We start from the raw sequence: 19425 nt of genomic DNA on the forward strand, positions 1-19425 counted from the left end.
TCTCTGGTTCCCAGCACATCTTCTAAGTCTGATTCTGTGTGGCTCCTTAAATTCTTCAAACCATTACCAAACCATCACTTAATGGCAAATAGATGGGGAGACAATGGAAACAGTGACAGACTTTATTTTTGGGGCCCGAAAATCACTGCAGGTGGTGACTGCAGCCATGAAATTAAAAGACGCTTGCTCCTTGGAAGAAAAGTTATGACCAACCTAGATAGCATATTAAAAAGCAGAGACATTACTTTGCCAACAAAGGACCGTCTAGTCAAGGCTATGGTTTTTCCAGTACTCATGTATGGATGTGAGAGTTGGACTATAAAGAAAGCTGAGTGCAGAAGAATTGATGCTTTTGAACTGTGGTGTTGGAGAAGACTCTTGAGAGTCCCTTGGACTGCAAGGAGATCCAACCAGTCCATCCTAAAGGAGATCAGTCCTAAATATTCATTGGAAGGACTGATGCTGAAGCTAAAGCTTCAATACTTTGGCCACCTAATGCGAAGAACTGACTCATTTGAAAAGACCCTGATGCTAGGGAAGATTGAAGGCAGGAGGAGAAAGGGATGACAGAGGATGAGATGGTTGGATGGCATCACTGACTCAATGGACATGAGTTTGAGCAAGCTTTGGGAGTTGGTGATGGACAGGGAGGCCTGGTGTGCTGCAGCCCATGGGGTCATAAAGAGTTGGACATGACTGAGTGACTGAACTGAATCATCCCTAACTCCCTGTGCCCTTCCCAGACCTATTTTAAGGCTTACCTGTAAGGTAGATGGATGGGATTGTTTTGCGGAGCCTTCCCAAACTTTCAGTATGCCCTCGCTCCTTTGAACAGCCCCTCACTATGATGGACCTATGGGCTTCCATCCCCTAGGCTCTTTAGAATGTCCCCAAACCATTGAGCATTTCCTGGAGCACCCCTCTTGAGCATCAAAGCTGAGATGCTTTATGTCCCCATAAAACATGTGAGGCCTTGCTGTCCCACTAGGTCTTCCTTCCAAGACAACATATGTGAGTCTCCAGTACATCCATCCAATGGGGATTTTGAGCCCTGACTTTGAGGCTAGCTGGGGAGCTACTTCCACGTGGATAGGGTTCCAACACTACTACAGCTGGGGTGAGATTTGTACCATCAACCCTGCCACCCTCCATTAACAAAAACACAAGCCCACTCTGGACCATGCCTGCAGCTCTGCTCCACAGTTTTTCACTCCTCCATCCCAGGTCACTGTGGCCTGGGTCACCATCTCCCACCCCACTGGAACTTCCCCGCCCATTTCCTCTGGATGATTGAGTTCCTTTGCCAGGAGCAACTTGTCTTCGTGCAAAAACAACTTGAAAGCCATTAACAGAAAAGAGCATATTTCAGAAAAGCCAGATGATTTTAAAGCATTAATAGACACCTTTGCGATTCCATTTCAGGAGGAGTTAATGTCTCGTAAGGTGGCACTGGGCCGAGGACTGCTTGACACGGCAGCCCTCCAACACTGAAGAAACATGCCCTAGAACCCAAGATTTTGCCAGAAAAGCCAGGTGAGATCTGAGGAACAGTGAGAAAACCCAAGATGAGAGGTCCCACAGAGTGTGGAGCCCAATGCCACATGGCGTGCGTGCGGGTGCACACACACACACACACACACACACACACACATCCAGAGACACAGGTGGGGCCACCGTTGGCACAAAAACACCACCCACACTCTTGCTATAAGACCCACATGTGATTTGCCAACAAATTGCAAATTAACCTCCTAGTGAACAGATTAATGGTATTCATGGTAATTTACACTCCAAGTTTCATAGCAACAGACTTTGAGCATTCTGGTTGCATAAGAATTCAAGGATTTTCAAGTTCCTGGAGACATTGTAGTAATTAACCTGATAAGCCTATGCAAATTAGCCCCAATTTGACACTGTCATTTTTGAATCCAATATCCAAGGTGTTTGCCCAGAAGGTTGCCCATCGCCTCGTGTCGCTGATCCAGCTCCTTGGCTTGAGGTGCTAAGCTGACAGATGCCAGTCTGCATTTGTCTATGCAAATGAGGCCCCAGAGCAGAACTCCCCATCAGGCTGGGGAAGGGACTGGACAGTTACAAATGGGCTCCTTGCACAGTGATGAGAATTGAGTTAAGGCTTCCAGAAGCAATGGAGAGGGGGCTGCAGTCAATCTACACATGACTGACTGAGCTATCGTTTTAAGATCCTTGGTTGAGGACAAAAAATTCTGACTTGCATGAGAGTTTGAGCTTTCCACCTGAAGGTTGGGAAGAAGCCTCTTTGTGGTCTGTGGCTACGTGCCACTGGAGTTTTGTTTTTTTTTTTTAATCTTTCCAGAAAGATCAGCTTCTTAAAATAGAATCAAAAGCTGGGGTTCCCTGCTTCTTCCCTGAGAAGGTGAAGTTTAATTGGCTATATTTCCCATTTTGAGCAAAAAAATCACAGAACATACTCAACTCCCTCATCAAATCAATCAGCCTATGGGCACAGCATGCATGCTCTTTCCACAGGTTGACTGGTTCCTGTCTAATAATGTTCAGCTTCAGTGGGTGGCCACTATACCACCCCCCCACCCAGAGCTCCATCCTTGACTTCCTTCTTGTTTGAGCCCTTGAACCACCAGAAGTCACTGAACCCCCTGGGTAATCTGCCCTGTGCTTCCTGCTCTGCAGGGCACAGTAATGAAGTGCCATGAAGGACATATTCCTGACCCACTGGCTACCCACTGCCACTTCCAGATCAGGTCTCCCCAGGACCTCAGCTGGTTGCTTGTGGTCCCGCCACCCCTACAGATTATTTTGGAAATGGCTTTCTGGAGCCCTGGTTTGGGGGCAGGGGGTGAGGATGGAAATATTGCAGAGAAACTGTCCAGGTCGCCCAGATCCAACCTGTCATTCAAGGGCTACCATCTGGTACTCAGCGTTCTATGCAATACAAGGCCAGGCAGGGTAAGGATAAGAGTAGCCTCACCACTCTAGAAGAGCTAACACTTGGAGGTGATAAAAACTTGAAACTTATACCAGGGACATTCAGTAATAACTATCTTTATCTGTATTCCTGAGCAACCTTTGACTAAGTCAGGATTTCAGAAGTATTGGAAGGCCTCCAGTTGGCTTCTTCTCTGAAGGCATACCTTGAGCCACCATTCCAAGATGATGCCCGGGGCCACTCTCCCTCTTGTCTACCTTCTCCTTCTACCCACGACCATGTCTCTATTCATCCAGCTACTGACCCCTCTTCTTTGACTGCCAACGAGACTTAGTGTCCACCACACTGGCCCCCAGAACTGTGAGCTCCGGACCCCTGGGCTGCAGCATACTGCCAGAGGGATGCACATCCATACACTATGAAGCATAAACTGTGGATATGTCAATCAAAAACCTACAATGATAATGATGATGATGATGATGCTAAGAACTTCCATTTGGGGAACATTTACTACATTCCAGACACTTTACATGAGTTTGACATGCAATATCTCATTGCATCTTCATCATTACCTTGCGAGCCTGGTACTATCATTAGCCCCATTTTGCAGACAAGGACACCAAAGCAAAGGTTTGAGCAATTTGCTCAAGATCACACAGGTAATACTTAGAAGTGCTGGAAATTAAACCCTGGCTGACAGATGCCGGAGACTAGGCCTTTAAGCACCATCCTAAAATACCTCACACATGTGTGTACCACTATTTTCTAGATGTGAGGCAGATGTCGTAATGAAATTTCTTTAAAGGTATCATATATTCAGATTACTCTGGTCATTATATATTTCTCAATCAATGGATGCATTCATGTATGCATGCTAGGTCAATTCAGTTGTGTCCAACTCTTTGCGACCCTAGGGACTATAGCCCGCCAGGCTCCTCTGTCTATGGGATTTTCCAGGCAAGAATACTGGAGTGGGTTGTTATTTCCTTCTCTTGGGGGTCATCTCAACCCAGGGATTCAACCCACGCCTCTTACATCTCCTGCATTGGCAGGCAGGTTCTTTAACTAGCGCCACGTGGGAAGCCTGATGTCTTTGTGTTACCAAGCAAAGTCAGAAGAGCCCAGGTCTAAACGTTAAATAAGTGTAACAAGGGTCCAGAATATGGGTCCTCGGTTTTAGCCAGATTGAGAACTGTGCAGACAGACTGCACAGACTGTGAGAACTGTGGGTATTTGTGCATGGAGTATTCCCATTTCATGTCCTCTCAGCCATGAAGGGACACATTCTTTTATCTGCTCACCTTTTGTTTTATTTCAAAATACCTGTGTGTCTCTGTAGCTGTGACAGGGTAGGGAGCCATGTTGAAAGCTATCTGCACATTCCCATTAAGCAAACATTTATTGAGCTCCTACTGCCTGCCAGACATTGTTCTAGACCGGGGGTGGGGGGGACACTGCAGTGAACAAAATAGTAAAAAAAAATCCCTACCCTCATGGAGCTTGCCTCCTAGTGACAATATACAAATAAATAAGTAAAATTACATATTTTACAAAGTGAGAAAGTGCTTTGGAAGGAACACTGAAGCAAGGAATTGGGGGTGAGTGGCTGCCATTTTCAATCGGGTGGTCAAGAAAGGCCTGTATGAGAGGGCGACAACTGAGCAGAGCCCTAAAGGAAGGGAGGGAGCCAACACTGTAGCTGTCGGGGGCAGAGTCTGTCTGCACAAGGAACAGCACAGGTGCCGGCCGGGGATGGAGCTTGCCTGAGGTAACCAAGGACTGACAGGGAGTCAAGCTTGTGGAAGAGTTTGTCTGAGAGAATGTTCTATGTATAGAAGTGGATTCCAAAATGGGCTCTGCCATTAGCTCTCCAAGTGGCCTACAAGGGTCACCCTATCCTGGTTTGCAGAACTAGCTCTAGGCAAAATTATGAGGCAAACGCTTCTGTCTCTCCTCAACTCCCTAGTCCTTTCTTGTTGCCTCCTCGGGAGCCCATTTGTTCCTCTCTCCCCAGTGTTTGGGGCCTCTTCAGTGCTTTCTGCCAGCAAAGCTAGTCCCATAGCCTCAGAAATAAAGAACACAGCTTGGGGGTCCCACAGGTCTGGGCTCAACTCCAGGTTCCACCTCTCACCAGCTGTAGGACTTCCTCTGGGTAAGTCATGTATTTCTATGAGCCACAGTTTTCTTATTTTTAAAACGGAGGTAATAAAGTATTTGGGGGTTTCCTTAAGTGGCTCAGATGGTAAAGAATCTGCCTGCAACACAGGAGCCCCAGGTTTAGTCCCTGGGTTGGGAAGATCCTCTGGAGAAGGGAATGGCTACCCACTCCAGTATTCTTGCCTGGGAAATCCCATGGACAGAGGAGCCTGGCAGGCTACAGTCCATGGGGTTGCAAAGATCTGGACACAACTTAGTGACTAAACAACAAAATAAGGTATTGGGAGGATTAAATGAAATAAATGCATGTGAAATGTTGAGACCAGTGCTGGGCACATAGTCAGTGCTCAAGAAACAGTAGCTGCTATTATTCATTCACACCCATGTATAAACTCTAGAGACAACTGTGCGCCTGGGGACTCCGTGAAAAGTCTGTGGATTTCTTGCAAGGAAAATTCTCAAATATACCAACTGTGGGTTGTCAGTAGAGAGAGGGGAAAAAATGCAAGTAGAATCACCATCGTAGGGAGTGTCTTACATTTTTAACATTACAAATGGGTATTGATGTTGGCTTGGCCAAAAAGTTCATTCAGGTAATCATCATACCAAAAGACTTGAATGAACTTTTTGGCCAACCCAATACTTAGAAAGCCAAGCAGTGCCATCAATTGGCACTGGTAGCATCGCTGAGAGGGTAGGAAATTCAAATGAAGCCTTGGATCTTCTGAGGAGATGTGAGGAGGTGTTTCCATAGTTTCTTCCCTCTTTACTCTGTTGCTTTTGTTCATATGGGCAACAGAGTAAAGATCTCTTCATGGGAGAGATCAGAATCATGGTTCCAAACCCAGAACAAGCAACTTCTATGGTTGGCAGGCCCTCCAACCCAAGAAGCCTAATAGTGGGAGTGTCTTTTGCTTTCACACATATCATCCTGCTGGTCCTATTACATCCTTTTCCTGTATTCTGAACAAAACTTCCTGTCCAGCCAGAGAAAGTAGCCTCTGAGGAGGTGCTTGGTAACAACATCCAGGAAACTTCAAGGACAGCTTTACCATGACCTAACCAGAGCTTGGGCATGTCAGCCCCTTATTGTACAGAATGATTGCAACCTGGACAAGTTTCTCAGAAATCAAATCTTCACATATCAAAGCCTATTTTCCATTTAACTTTTAACATAAAATTGAAGATGTGCTTCTCTGAGAAAAAAAATGAGGCCCTGAGACTTAATAAAAAGCATGTTTATGAATGCGATGCAGCAACACACTTGAAAAATCACAAATGTGAATGGCAAAAAATGAGAATTTTCTTATAAAATATTAACCATGCCCCCAAATGAGTGGCAAGATCTGAATATAAAATAGCTGGTGTTATTTTGATGTCTGGCACAGTAGCTTAAAGGCCCCAAAGAAAAACAATGACAGCTTAACTGAACAGAACACATCGGACTGAAAAGTTGCCCAGCTCCTATAAAATTGCCTTTCTAATGTTCTACAGTGGGGTCCAGGCACATTATTTGGAGGCTCAGAGCCTGAGTTCTAGCACTCTGGAGAAGTTGCTGGATTTCAGAAATGAACAGGTTGATCTGGCCCAGAGAATAGACAAAGTGGCACAGCCGAGGCAATGTTTAAAAATGCCCCAGGAAATGAATTAATTGGGGCCATGGAGGTAAGTGGAAGACTATCTGGTAACACAAGACTTGAAACTCTGTAAAGTGAGACTTCGCTTAATGTATAATGAATCAGTCCCCCAATCTCTGTTGCTCTGGCGAATGTCTTTCCATGGAGTCTCTGGACAATGAGAAATTCCTCTGGCTTTCCACTCTTGGCACTTCCCCCAAAGTATGCTGCAAGGAACACCAATCCCAGAGGAGGCTCCATAAAGGAGTTCCATGAATAAAAAGTTTAAGAAATACCTAGTACTCCAAGTCAGTACTTCTCCAAATTTAATGTGCCTACAGATTGACTGAGGATCTTGTTACAATGTTGATTGTGACTCAGATAGTCTGGGGCAGAGGCCTGAGATGTTCCATTCCCAGCAAGCTGCCAGTCCTCACACAACACTTTGGTGGCAAGGCTCTAAATGTCCTCTTGGAGATTCATGATTCTCATTAGTATGTTAAGAGCTCTGTGAGACCCTGTAGTAAAGTTTAGCTTATCTAACCCAGCATTTGTCAAACTCACTTGTACCTGGAAACCTTTCTCTTCCTGTGGTACCTATTAATCCCACACACTGTGGAAGCCAATTGGGGAGTGCTGTTTAGGCTAATACTACTCTACCTGGATTGACTTCACATCATCTGAGAAGTCGACATTTTGGGTCGTGGCCACAAACTTCATCTAGGGCTGGTTAATGGCCCTGCAGAGACAAAGGTATGCCAGGGCTGTGAATTGCCATTGGTTTCCAAAGATTCCAAGCTCAATGACAGCAAAATATCATAAAACTCTATTTACCATCCTGCCATACTCACCACATTCCAAAATGCTTTACAACCTTAATGTGGCTCAAGCTGAAATGAAAGCAGGGAAAAGTGAAGAGATTTGGAGCAGAGAGGAGCAGGCATTTTCGAAAGAGCGATGAAATGAGATGATGAGCAAATGGCACTGAAAGCAGACAGGAGGTAAGGGACTCAGGGGTTAGTTGGGGTGAGGAGGAAGGAATAGGCATCAGTAAGTGATGCTAGTGGGCAGGGTGTCCTGGAAGTGCAATGAAAAGAAAATATACAGTCTATAAAATCCAACCTTGGGACTTCCCTGGTGGTCCAGTGGCTAAGACTCTGTGTTCCCACTGCAAGGCCCCCGAGTTTGATCCCTGGTCAGGGAACTAGATCCCACAAGCCACAACTAAAGATCCTGAGTGCCACAACTAAGACCTGGCACAGCCAAATAAATAAATTAATTATTAAAAAGAATTAAGTGGAAACAGTGGCAGACTTTATTTTTGGGGGCTCCAAAATCACTGCAGATGGTGACTGCAGCCATGAAATTAAAAGACGCTTACTCCTTGGAAGGAAAGTTACGACCAACATAGACAGCATATTAAAAAGCAGAGACATTACTTTGTCAACAAAGGTCCGTCTAATCAAGGCTATGGTTTTTTCAGTGGTCATATATGGATGTGAGAGTTGGACTATAAAGAAAGTTGAGCACTGAAGAACTGATGCTTTTGAACTGTGGTGTTGGAGAAGACTCTTGAGAGTCCCTTGGACTGCAAGATGATACAACCAGTCCATTCTAAAGGAGAACAGTCCTGGGTGTTCTTTGGAAGGAATGATGCTAAAGCTGAAACTCCAGTACTTTGGCCACCTGATACGAAGAGCTGACTCATTTGAAAAGACCCTGATGCTGGGAAAGACAGAAGGCAGGAAGAGAAGGGGATGACAGAGGATGAGATGGTTGGATGGCATTACCGACTCAATGGACATGAATTTGAGTAAACTCCGGGAGTTGGTGATGGACAGGGAGGCCTGGTGTGCTGCAGTCCATGGGGTCACAAAGAGTCGACCCACAACTGAGCGACTGAACTGACTAAAGTCTCAATAAACCTGGGAGGAAGAAATAAATAAAATACAGTGTAAATGAGAAAAAAGAATCGAAGGTAATAAAAAGAAAAAAACAACCTCAGAATGAGGAGGAAGACAATACAAAGAGTCATCTTGATTAACTGGCTTCCACCTGTACAGGTCTCAGCTATGTATTTTCCCAAAGTTCTGCTGCACAAATTGTTTGGCCACGAGGCTCTCTCTGGGCAGATCTCTCATTCTCATGGCATTGGCTGCCAGATGGAAAGGGTCTGGGTTGTCAGTTCATGTAGGAGGTCATCTGCTCACACCCACGGTGGCCTGTCACTCCAGCTCCTCTTCCAATTAGCACATGGATCCGAGAGGGCTCTCCAATTATCAGAAGGCAGACAGTGCTTCTGAACTGGAAAACACAAGAGATGGGAACTCCTGCCCTGGGGGTCAGATGGAGGCCACACCACAGCTCTGTTACTCTGTGAGGCCATGGGATAAACAAGCCCATTGAAACCTCAGTTTTCTCCTCTTTAAAACAGGGTTAAGTACACCCATGGTGGATTCAAGTCAATGTATGGCAAAACCAATACAATATTGTAAAGTAAAATAAACAGAAAAAAATTTTTTAAAAAACAGGGTTAAGAATAGGATCTGTCTCACAGCAACTTGGTGAGGAAATGATTAGGGTGATCCTGGTAAGCTGGTCAGGACAGTGCCTGCCACAGAACACGAATCCAGTAACTGTTAACTGTTATCAGTTCAATAGTATTCTTTTATTATTATTAAAAGCTTTTTAGTGCAAATTACTTGGCACAAAGAAAGCAGTTGACAAATGATCGCTGATATGATGACAGGATGACAATGACCATGACAATGAGGACAGTGATAACGTTGCTCTCGATGAGGAGGGAGCTTGCTTTGCCTCAGCCCTGCTTTGGCAGTAGCATCGGAAGGGGGTGTGGTTTGAAAGGCTCTGGGGTCACACAGTCCTGGATTTGAATCCTGACTCTGCTATTGACTAGTAGGTGAGCCATTTTGCCATTTGCAAAATGTGGATGAGAGTTTTACTCACCTTTCCCTTGTGAGGAGGGAAAGAGACGATGCGTGTGAAGTAGCAAGCCTAGCGCCTGGTGGACTGTGAGCACCAATAGCTGTGAACCCACTAGCTAGCCAGTCAATGTCTGAGAATTTTTGAGAGTTCTGGAAAGTAAAGTAACAGGACTCAAGATGCCCTTATAGTCCAACATGAGAATCATGGACAGGCCCATAAAAGACATGATGTGCTTTTACACACATCACCATTTCACACACACAAAAGGTAAATAACTTGTTCAGGCCCGTGTGCAGAAACCCACCCCTGCGCTGAAGAGAATATCCAGTGTATGGAAATTCCTAACTCAGTTTAACGTGTTTGTTTTTCTTTTTAAAAATAGTGCTTTTTTGTTCAGGAATAGTAGTTTAAAAAAAAAAAAAAAAAGATGACTAAAAGCCTCTAGACTGCCAGCACTAGGCATGCAGGTTTGGGTCACCATCAAATTCAAAAAACAACATATCCACTGAAGAAAATATCGCATTTTTTTCATCTCAAGTAGTTTTGTAGCAACAGTATCTATCTAATTTTTTAGGTCATGAATCAAGGATGCTTTTCTCAGCTCTTGGGAAAGTCCCGTCAACTCTGCAAATGGGCCAAATTTGAATATTAGCCATAAGGGCTAGACACCCACAAGTACACAAAGACTCCCTCAAGTGCATACACAGACAGTCACTCTCCACATGCTGTGCCAACTTTGGGCCTCCCCTGCAAGACGTGGGCCCTGCTTCTCTGGATGGAAATAGCAGAGTGCACGTCTGCGATGGTTCTTGGAGCCAGAACGAAGGGGCCATCCAGGGTCCTTGTCAAAACCAAATGGATCTGGGGTGAAATTTCAATCATCTCATCAGCTGGCACTAGATCCCTCTTAAGGAGAGAACTGGGACTGCCTTTAGGAAAAGATGTTGATAAGCTACTTGCCTTGACAGCATGGGTAGGCAGGAGTCAAGGCAACAGAAAAGGGAGCGTAATGCCGGGTGGGGAAAGTGAACAGAACTTTGGGGGTTGCTGGGGAAGCAGAGAGGAGAGGAGTAGACAGAGGAAAGAGAGGGGGACTGGGGAACAGGCTGGGAGGCTAGAGCCTGACTGGGAAAATGACCATGGCCTAAGGCCCAGGATTCCCAAGTTTACATTTTCAGTTGTTTGTGCAAGCAACCAGAGAGAATCACCTGAGGGAGCTTTTTTAAAACCTGGGATGGCCCCGGGGCCTCCCTTCAGAGATTCTAATGTAATTAGTCTGGGGTGGGGCCTGGCATTAAGGCTTCTAATAGCTCCCCAAGTGATTCTGCACAAGTCAAAGCTTAGAACCACTGCTCCAGATGGAACTCTTTCAGGAGAACCAGGTGCTTGGGGTGGGTGGGGGATGAGGAGAAAGGAGGCCTTTCCTGGGAATGCAGGGGTCTGGGAGCATGGCGATTTGGAAGGATCTTTTGGGCAGGGAGGACCTGGATTAGAAGGATAACTGATGCCAGTTGTTTGATTTGCGCCTCAGCTGCCCAGTCCTTCCTCCCTGCCCAAGTAATTATGACTCCCGGCTCAGCTAGCCCATTATGCTTCTCCTAATTGCAAACATAACCTCTCTCCCCTTCCCATCAAGCATTATTTGCCCTGGATCCTATTTTGTTCATGAGCCTGCTTTTGACAAGTAAAGGCCAATGGATCTGATATATAAAAACTTTTCTTGGACCCCAAAAAATAATTGTATATTTTAACAAAGGTCTTCAGAGGACAATGCCCAGACTCACAACAATAATGACAAAGCATGGAGAACATATTCTGGGGTGAAAGGGACCTGTGTGTGTGTTAGCTGCTCAGTCGTGTCTGACTCTTTGCAATGCCAGGCTCCTCTGTCCAAGGGATTCTCCAGGCAAGAATACTGGAGTGGGTAGCTGTTCCCTTCTCCAGGGGATCTTTCCCACCCAGGGATCAAACCTGGGTCTCCCACATGGCAGGCAGATTCTTTACCATCTGCGCCACCAGGGAAGCCCAACTTCAAAGCACACTTTGTGAGTAGATGGCTAGCCATGAAGCTAATGACTAGAGATCCACGTAGAAGAAATGTCAGGAACAGCTGGGCACATTCTTCCAGGGGTTACAGGAGACGGCACCCAGGAAAGGTCCAGCCATCCTCCAGCCACATGGGGCTCTTCTGGCCCCCAGCCACCAGCATCTTCCTCCCTACTCCTCCACCAGCCCTTCTAGCTCTTTACTCCTTCATTGTTTGCTACAGCTCTGAAGAAAATAAGCTCCACAGGCCAAGCTACCCTGTTAAAAGCTCACTCCATCATGGACATGGCAGGACTCAGCATTTTATTGGCGCTTTGGCCTTTGCCGGGGAAGACAGGCAGAGAAAGGCAGGTCGCAGGTGCCAATTCCCCGGTTTTTATAGGTCCAAGCCCGAGGGATGGATCATCCTGTCACACCTCCCGAAGCTAAATGTGACAAATGAGCACTTTTCAGTGGGAAAACCATTAAGCGGGATGGCGCCACGGAGGAACAGTCCTCCTTCCCCTAGGCCCCTCCCTCCATGCGCTCCTGCCCTCCACACAGGGAGAGTCTAAGAGAAGGTGATGCTTCCGGAGACCCTGGGGCCTCAGAGGCTACCAGAGACCTGTCTTCACAGCTGCTTTTCCCAGGCTGACTGATTCAGAGGCAGGAGCTCGAATGGAACAGGCTGCAAACTCTATGTCAGAATGAAACCTGTTAATTTGCTGACCCTTTCCTTCACCGAACTGGGCTTCCTGTCTTATCAAACACAGAACTTGAATGCTTTTTCAAATCTAGTCAGTTCAGTTCAGTTGCTCAGTTGTGTCCGACTCTTTGCCACCCAATGGACTGCAGCACGCCTGGCTTCCCTGTCCATCACCAACTCGCAGAGCTTGCTTAAACTCATGTCCATTGAGTCGGTGATGCCATCCAACCATCTCATCCAGAGGTCAAATTGCCAACATCTGCTGGATCGTAGAAAAAGCAAGAGAGTTCCAGAAAAACATCTACTTCAAACCTAGTAATCCCAATAAACCTGGGAAGGAACCCGCATATTTTCTAATATTTGTTGTTGTGGTTCAGTCGCTCAGTCGTGTCTCTTTGCGACTCCATGGACTGCGGCACACCAGGCTTCTGGTCCATCACCAACTCCCAGAGCTTGCTCAAACTCATGTCCATTGAGTTGGTGATGCCATGCAACCATCTCTTCCTCTGTCACTCCTTCTCTTGCTTTCAATCTTTCCCAGTATCAGAGTCTCTTTCAATGAGTTGGCTGTTCACATTGGTGGCCAAAGTATTGGAGCTTCAGCTTCAGCATCAGTCCTTCCAATGGATATTCATTTCTAACATTATTAAACAAAATTTAAACAGCTAGTACATCTGAGCAGGAGTAAGCATCTAAGTTGGCCCAGGATCGTTCTCTGAAGACTGGAGATGCTTGTTTGGGAACTCTCTTCTCTGCCTCTATCTTTCTGTCTGCTCCCCTGCCCCACAACTGTCTGGTGTCCCTGTCCCTGTGATTCCCACCCCTGCAAAGAAAATCTCAACTGACCAGTTCCTATAGTTGAGACCCCCTCAAGGACTCAGCCATCCCTAAACCAGATCCCTCAAGACCTGCCTTAGCAGCAGAGGAACCCAAGTTCCATGGCACAAGGAGTCCTTCCATCCCAGGGTGCCTGCCTCTTTCCCTTCTCCTCACCAAATTACTTGGTTGGCTAAGCCCACTGGCATGACTAAATTGGAACATTCTTCTAGGAAGAACCAGGAAGCAGACATTTCTGACTAAGGACAAACTGATCTGGGGTTCCCCCCACTCTATAACTCTGACATCTTGGGATGACCAGATCTTTGGCCTTCCCAATTAGTGAAACATCTCCTTGGGGATTTGCTCCCACACCTGGGGAGCAGACTGAACTCTGAGAAGTCTGGGAGGTTGAGGATGGTGCTTAACCAGGCACTGGGAAAACCAGCAGCTTTGATTTTCCTGAGAGGCAGCAGCAGGATTACTGTTGAACTCTTCAAAGCCTGGTGCCCTGTCCAGCTGGTATCCACCTAGAGTTGGACTTGCCCTGGTTTGTGCATTCCCTAAATGTCCTGGGCTTGCTGGGTCTCTGCACCCTGGGCCAAGCCCCCCTCCTTCTGCCCTGGCCCTTGGTTCTAAGCCCCAGCACCTGCCTGTACCCCATCTCAATCCCCCTGCTCCTCTTGGCAGGGACCCGCACCAGCTCCCCTCCCTCTTGCCCCAGGGGAGCCAGCTGTGATGACGCAGCTTGTCAGGGCAGGAGATTGATGGCAGGCCCTCTGCTTTCCTTCCCCGCCCCTTCTTCCACTGTCTGGTTCCTTCCAGCTCTGGGGTTTGGAGAAGGAGGGAGGAGGCAGAGAGGGAAAAGGCTTAGCTGTTCCATTCACACCCTTGATTCAAGGGCTTTTGTTGGTCCTTACTTGAAGGGGCTCAGCTGAGAGGACACTGGCTTTCTTGTCAGAGTGGAGAGGTTTAGGGAACTGGGCTCCTTCCCTGTTGCCTCCTCCAACCCCGGGGTCTGGCCCCAAGCTGGTCCTGATCCAAGGCCCCTTTCTGAGGCCCCTTTCTTTGTCCCAGAAGCACTTTGGGCAGTGGGCTTCAGGCCCATCTGTTCCCATAATCCCCTGGTCTCTGAGAGGTCCCAGGGAGCTCATTTGGGAGCCTTGGGCCTGGGCCTCCAGGAAGTAGGGGAGGGGACGCTTTAAGCATCATGAGAAGGAGCTGCTGGATCCTAAGGACTAAGCTGTCTTCCCCACCCAAACTCACCCCCAACCATGCAGGTTTCTACCTGTTCCTGGACCTGCCACGGGGAGGACGGGGAGATTATCTGCTGGGGTCTGGACAGGCACTATGTGGGGACGATAAAGCTCTGCAGCTGAGTGCCCCTGGCCACCATCATCCTCCCTGCCCACCTCACACACTTGTTCTTTCACAGGGAAAAGCACCAACAGGAGGCCTCTGTCCAGATCAGCAGGCAGGCAGGGAGCAAGAGTGAGCTGGCATGCTGGAGGTGAGCCTCACCCCCACCAGCCCCAGCATCAGGGCCCTACAGGCTGAGGGGCTGTGTTCTGGCTACAACAACTGATTCCAGAGGGGGCAGCTGGGAGGGCAGGGCACAGAAAACAGGGGACACAGCAGTCAGAGTCACGATTCAGACAAACAGTTGGCACCAGACTGGCAGGAAGAGAACGGGCATCCAAGATGTGGTAGCTGAGCCAAACAGGTGGGCAGAGCACAGGAGCAGAAAATGCAGGGCTGAGAGAGCTGAGAAATCTGGGAGTGTTCCTGAGGCGGGCCCCAGCCCTAAGAGACCTGCCTCACTAGATCTCCCACCCTCGGGCTCTGAAGATGCCTGGCAAGAACAAAAAGCCTGGGACCAGGGGGTACAGGGAGGAGAAGAGCCTCAGGGGGAAACTTGGGAACCTAAGGGCGGGTCACCATGGAGCACAGGAGCCCATGGCTGATGACAGCCAGAACCACAAGTAGTCTATTCAGTGCCTTTGTGTATAAAGCTTAGAAAAAGCTACTTCCTCTGGGTAAACACAGCCCCATGAACATATGGCTTTTTCAGGTGAAAAATGTACCCCTTTATCCAAGTAGACTCAGCCCTTCAGGAGGACGCATGATGTGGGGAGCAGAGCACGAGCAGGATTTCCTCCCCTACTTATTTTGTCTAGTTAGTCACCTTTATGCAGTTCACAACCTGCACAACTGTACATGGCAACCCAGACTGTAACAAATAACTCCCCTCCTCCTGCATATTGAGGTGCATGGAGACTGAGCTGCTGAAAGTTTGCCTGCATCCCATTCTCAATGGGCTAGAAGGAAAGGGATGGGCCTATGGATAGGGAAAATGGTGAACCTGGCGGGGTTACCAGACCAGTGGGAGGCTACATTGTGACGTGGAGATAGATCTTTTCCTTTTTGAGGGAGTTATTCTCTAGGTCCTTCTGCCCATAAACAACTTTGCAACTTTTTGTTTTTACTGTGTTTTATCCTGTCATGGAAGCAATACAGGTATCATGTGTGTGTGTGTGGTTTTTTTAGAGGTCAAGATTTTTGGTTTTGGAATTTTATTATATTTTTTAAACTTTTAATTTTGTATTGGGGTATAGGTGATTAACAAATAATGTTGTGATAGTTTCAGGTGAACAGCAAAGGGATTCCTCCATACATATACTTGTATCCATTCTCTCCCAATCTCCCCTCCCATCCAGGCTGCCACATAACATTGAGCAGAGTTCCCTGTGCTGTTCAGTAGGTCCTTGTTAGTTATCCATTTAAAATATAGCAGTGTGTACATGTCCATCCCAAACTCCCTAACTATCCCTTCCCCCCTGGAAACCATAAGTTCATTTTCTAAGTCTGTGAGTCTCTTTTTGTTTTGTAAGTAAGATCATCTGCATCATTTCCTTTTAGATCCTGCATATAAGGGATGTCATATGATATTTCTCCTTCTCTGTCTGACTTACTTCACTCAGTATGACACTCCCTAGGTCAATCCATGTTGCTGCAAATGGTGTTATTTCACTCCATTCTTTTTAATGGCTGAGTAATATTCCATTGTATATATGTACCACATCTTCCTTAGGGTCAAGATTTTTAATACAATACACACCCACGAAAACCTATATTTATTCTAACAGCAACACTTATTTAGGAATTATTTTATATTTTTTTATTTTTTAAATTGTGGTAAAGTATACTTAACATCAGGCTTTCCTGTTGGCTCAGTGGTAAAGAAGCTGCCTGCCAATGCAGGAGATGCAGGTTCAATCCCTGGGTGGGCAAGATCACCTGGAAAAGGAAATGGCAACCCACTCCAGTATTTTTCGCTGGGGAAATCCCACAGACAGAGGAGCCTAGTGGACTACAGTCCATGGGGATAGCAAAGAGTCAGACACAACTTATCGACTAAGCAACAACAATAACAAATATATAACATCAAATTTATCATCTTAATCATTTGAAGTGTCCAGCTCAGTGGCACTGAGTACATTCATATTGTCGTGCAATATACATGTCTTTTTCATTTACCAACCTCTCCCTTGCATTCCCCACCCCCAGAGCCCTCCATATAACCTCCCTGCCCAAAAGTGTTGGCATGCAAGCCAACTCTCTGGGGACCCCATTCCCTCTTGCTCTGCTCTCAAGTGGAACCTAAATTGCAACAGTGCTCCTCAGTTCCCTTATCTATACAATGGAGGCAGATCAAGGTCCCTTCCTGTTCGGAGGGTCTGTAATTCTGAAAAGCCTGTCCCACCTCCTGTCACAAGGTTTGCTTCCTGGCCCCTCCTCTCCAGCAACTCAACAGAGGGTCCTGAGGCTGGAAGCTGGTGAAAGTGAAAGTGTTAGTCACTCAGTCATATCCAACTCTTTGTGACCCCATGGACTGTAGCCCGCCAGGCTCCCCAATCCATGGAATTCTCCAGTCAAGAATACTGGAGTGGGTAGCCGTTCCCTTATTTAGGAGATCTTCCTGAAAGCTGAGGTGGGAAAAAATATGAGCCCCAGGGCAGAATCTGGTCAACCCTGTGCTCAGAGTTGAAGGTAAAAGTTGGGCCAGGTACAGCAGAGATCAAGGGCCTCAACCTGGGACCAAGGGAGATAGCCGAGCCTGTAGTCAGCCAGCGGCTACCTGCTAACGAGCACTTCACTGACATTACCTTCATTCCAGAGTGGCCTTTCCGGTAAGTCTCTGCTGACAAAGGCATGGGAGGGGGAGCGGGCTGGAGACAGAGTGAGGACCTACTGGAGCTTGGCCTGACTCCAGAGTATGGCTGTCTCGCTGGGTAAGACAGGAAGGGAGGAGGGGCAGGCCTCTTCCAACTCCTCGCAGAGATGTTTGAGAGAATAAAGAACTCTCAGCTCATGCGGGTTTTGCCTGCCAGAACGTGTTATGATTTATACACAGCAGATTGGAACAGGATTCAGGGGCTGGACTAATTAATTAGCAGGGTGGTCTTGGGTAAGTCCCTTCCCCTCGCTGAGTCTCAGGTTCCTTCTGTGAACCGTTTGGAAGGAAACTGAGCTAATGTATCATCTCCAGCATTCTAGCCGATCCTGCTCTGTCCAATCTCCCACCCGCGTTCATTTGTTATGACGACACTGCATCAGGCCCTGCTTACAGCCTGATTTCTTGCAGCTTCAGTCTCCATAACTTTGGAGCATGGCCATCAAACATGACGTGGAAGGGAATCCAATTTTCCAGAGGCTGAAGTGAGAGCTCACTGAGGATTCATTCTGGCCAGCTCTTTTCCAGACCACCTTGCTCCCCTGCCACTAGGCCCTATTGCTTGTTCAAGCGCTTTCTCTCTCTGTCTCTCTCTGGCTTGCTCCATTCTCTTGGTGGCATTTATCCATTATGGTGATTAATGTAGACACCAGGCAAATGCTGGCCAAGGGAAAATGCAAATTAAGTCCCTGTCCCTTTCCTTTGTGCCTTGAGAGGGGCAGTCAGAAGACCTTCTATCCTTGTATGCTGAGGAGGGGTGAGGCCCTGGTGGGGCTGAAGCAAGTGGGTCAAGCAAAGCAACAGTGGGGACGATGTGACCCTTACAAATTACAGCTTGTCAGGACTTCCCTGGTGCTCCAGTGGTTCAAACTCTATGCTCCTGATCCAGGGGGCATGGGTTCCATCCCTGGTCAAGGAACTAGATCCCACATGCCTCAACTAAAGGTCCCTTGTGCTGCAACTAAGACCTGGTGCAGCCAAATAAAAATTAAAACAACAACAACAAATTACAGTTTGTCCTGTGCTTGGGAGGACCAGACCCCACCCTAATGGCTCTCTTTGTTGAGTTCTGAACTGATCCTTAAGCCCTGCCAGCAGTGAGATGGATAGCACCTTCGTACTCCAGGCAAGAACATCTGGAAGGTTCCCCAGCACTAGATCCTTCTAGATCCTTCTCTTTCATCAGCAAAGGTTCAAGTGGCTGACAGAATACATGAAGGTAGGGCTGTGTGACTGAATCACAAGTCTTTCCTTTTGACTTCTCCTCTCACCAAACCTTGGACCACCAAGCCATTATGGATTAACTTTCAGCAAGCCATTCTGATGCCCACCTGCTGCTGCTAAGTCGCTTCAGTCGTGTCTGACTCTGTGTGACCCCATAGATGGCAGCCCACCAGGCTCCCCCGTCCTTGGGATTCTCCAGGCAAGAATACTGGAGTGGGTTGTCATTTCCTTCTCCAATGCATGAAAGTGAAAAGTGAAAGTGAAGTCACTCAGTCGTATCCAACTCCTAGCGACCCCATGGACTGCAGCCCACCCAGCCTCTCCGTCCATGGGATTTTCCAGGCAAGAGTACTGGAGTGGGTTGCCATTGCCTTCTCCAATGCCCACCTAGGGGATGTATATTTTGATAAAATTTCAAGAGTGGTGAAGAACTGCACAAAACCAACCAAAATGAACTGATGACGGTTTCAGCAACTTTATTTCTCTGTGTCAATCAATCAGGGAAGACTCACAAGCATGCCCATGGTCCAGAGGGACGGGTGAGGCAGAAACTGGACAGCTGGCCTCTGAGTAATTCAGAGCCATTGAGACACCCGTAACTCTGAGCTGTGTTATGTCACAATCTAGGGACTCTCTACATAACAACTTTCCTATCACATATGCCACATGACATCCAGAGTAGAAAACTGCCATCTTACCTGCCAACTAACTAACAATGGCCAACCACACAGCAACTCATTCATTGTCTCCACTCCATCATGGGTTCCAAATTTCG

Source organism: Bos grunniens, chromosome X (assembly GCF_055505025.1).
Source record: "Bos grunniens cultivar Pamir isolate PY7600 chromosome X, Bosgru_T2T1.0, whole genome shotgun sequence".
NCBI lineage: Eukaryota > Metazoa > Chordata > Mammalia > Artiodactyla > Bovidae > Bos > Bos grunniens.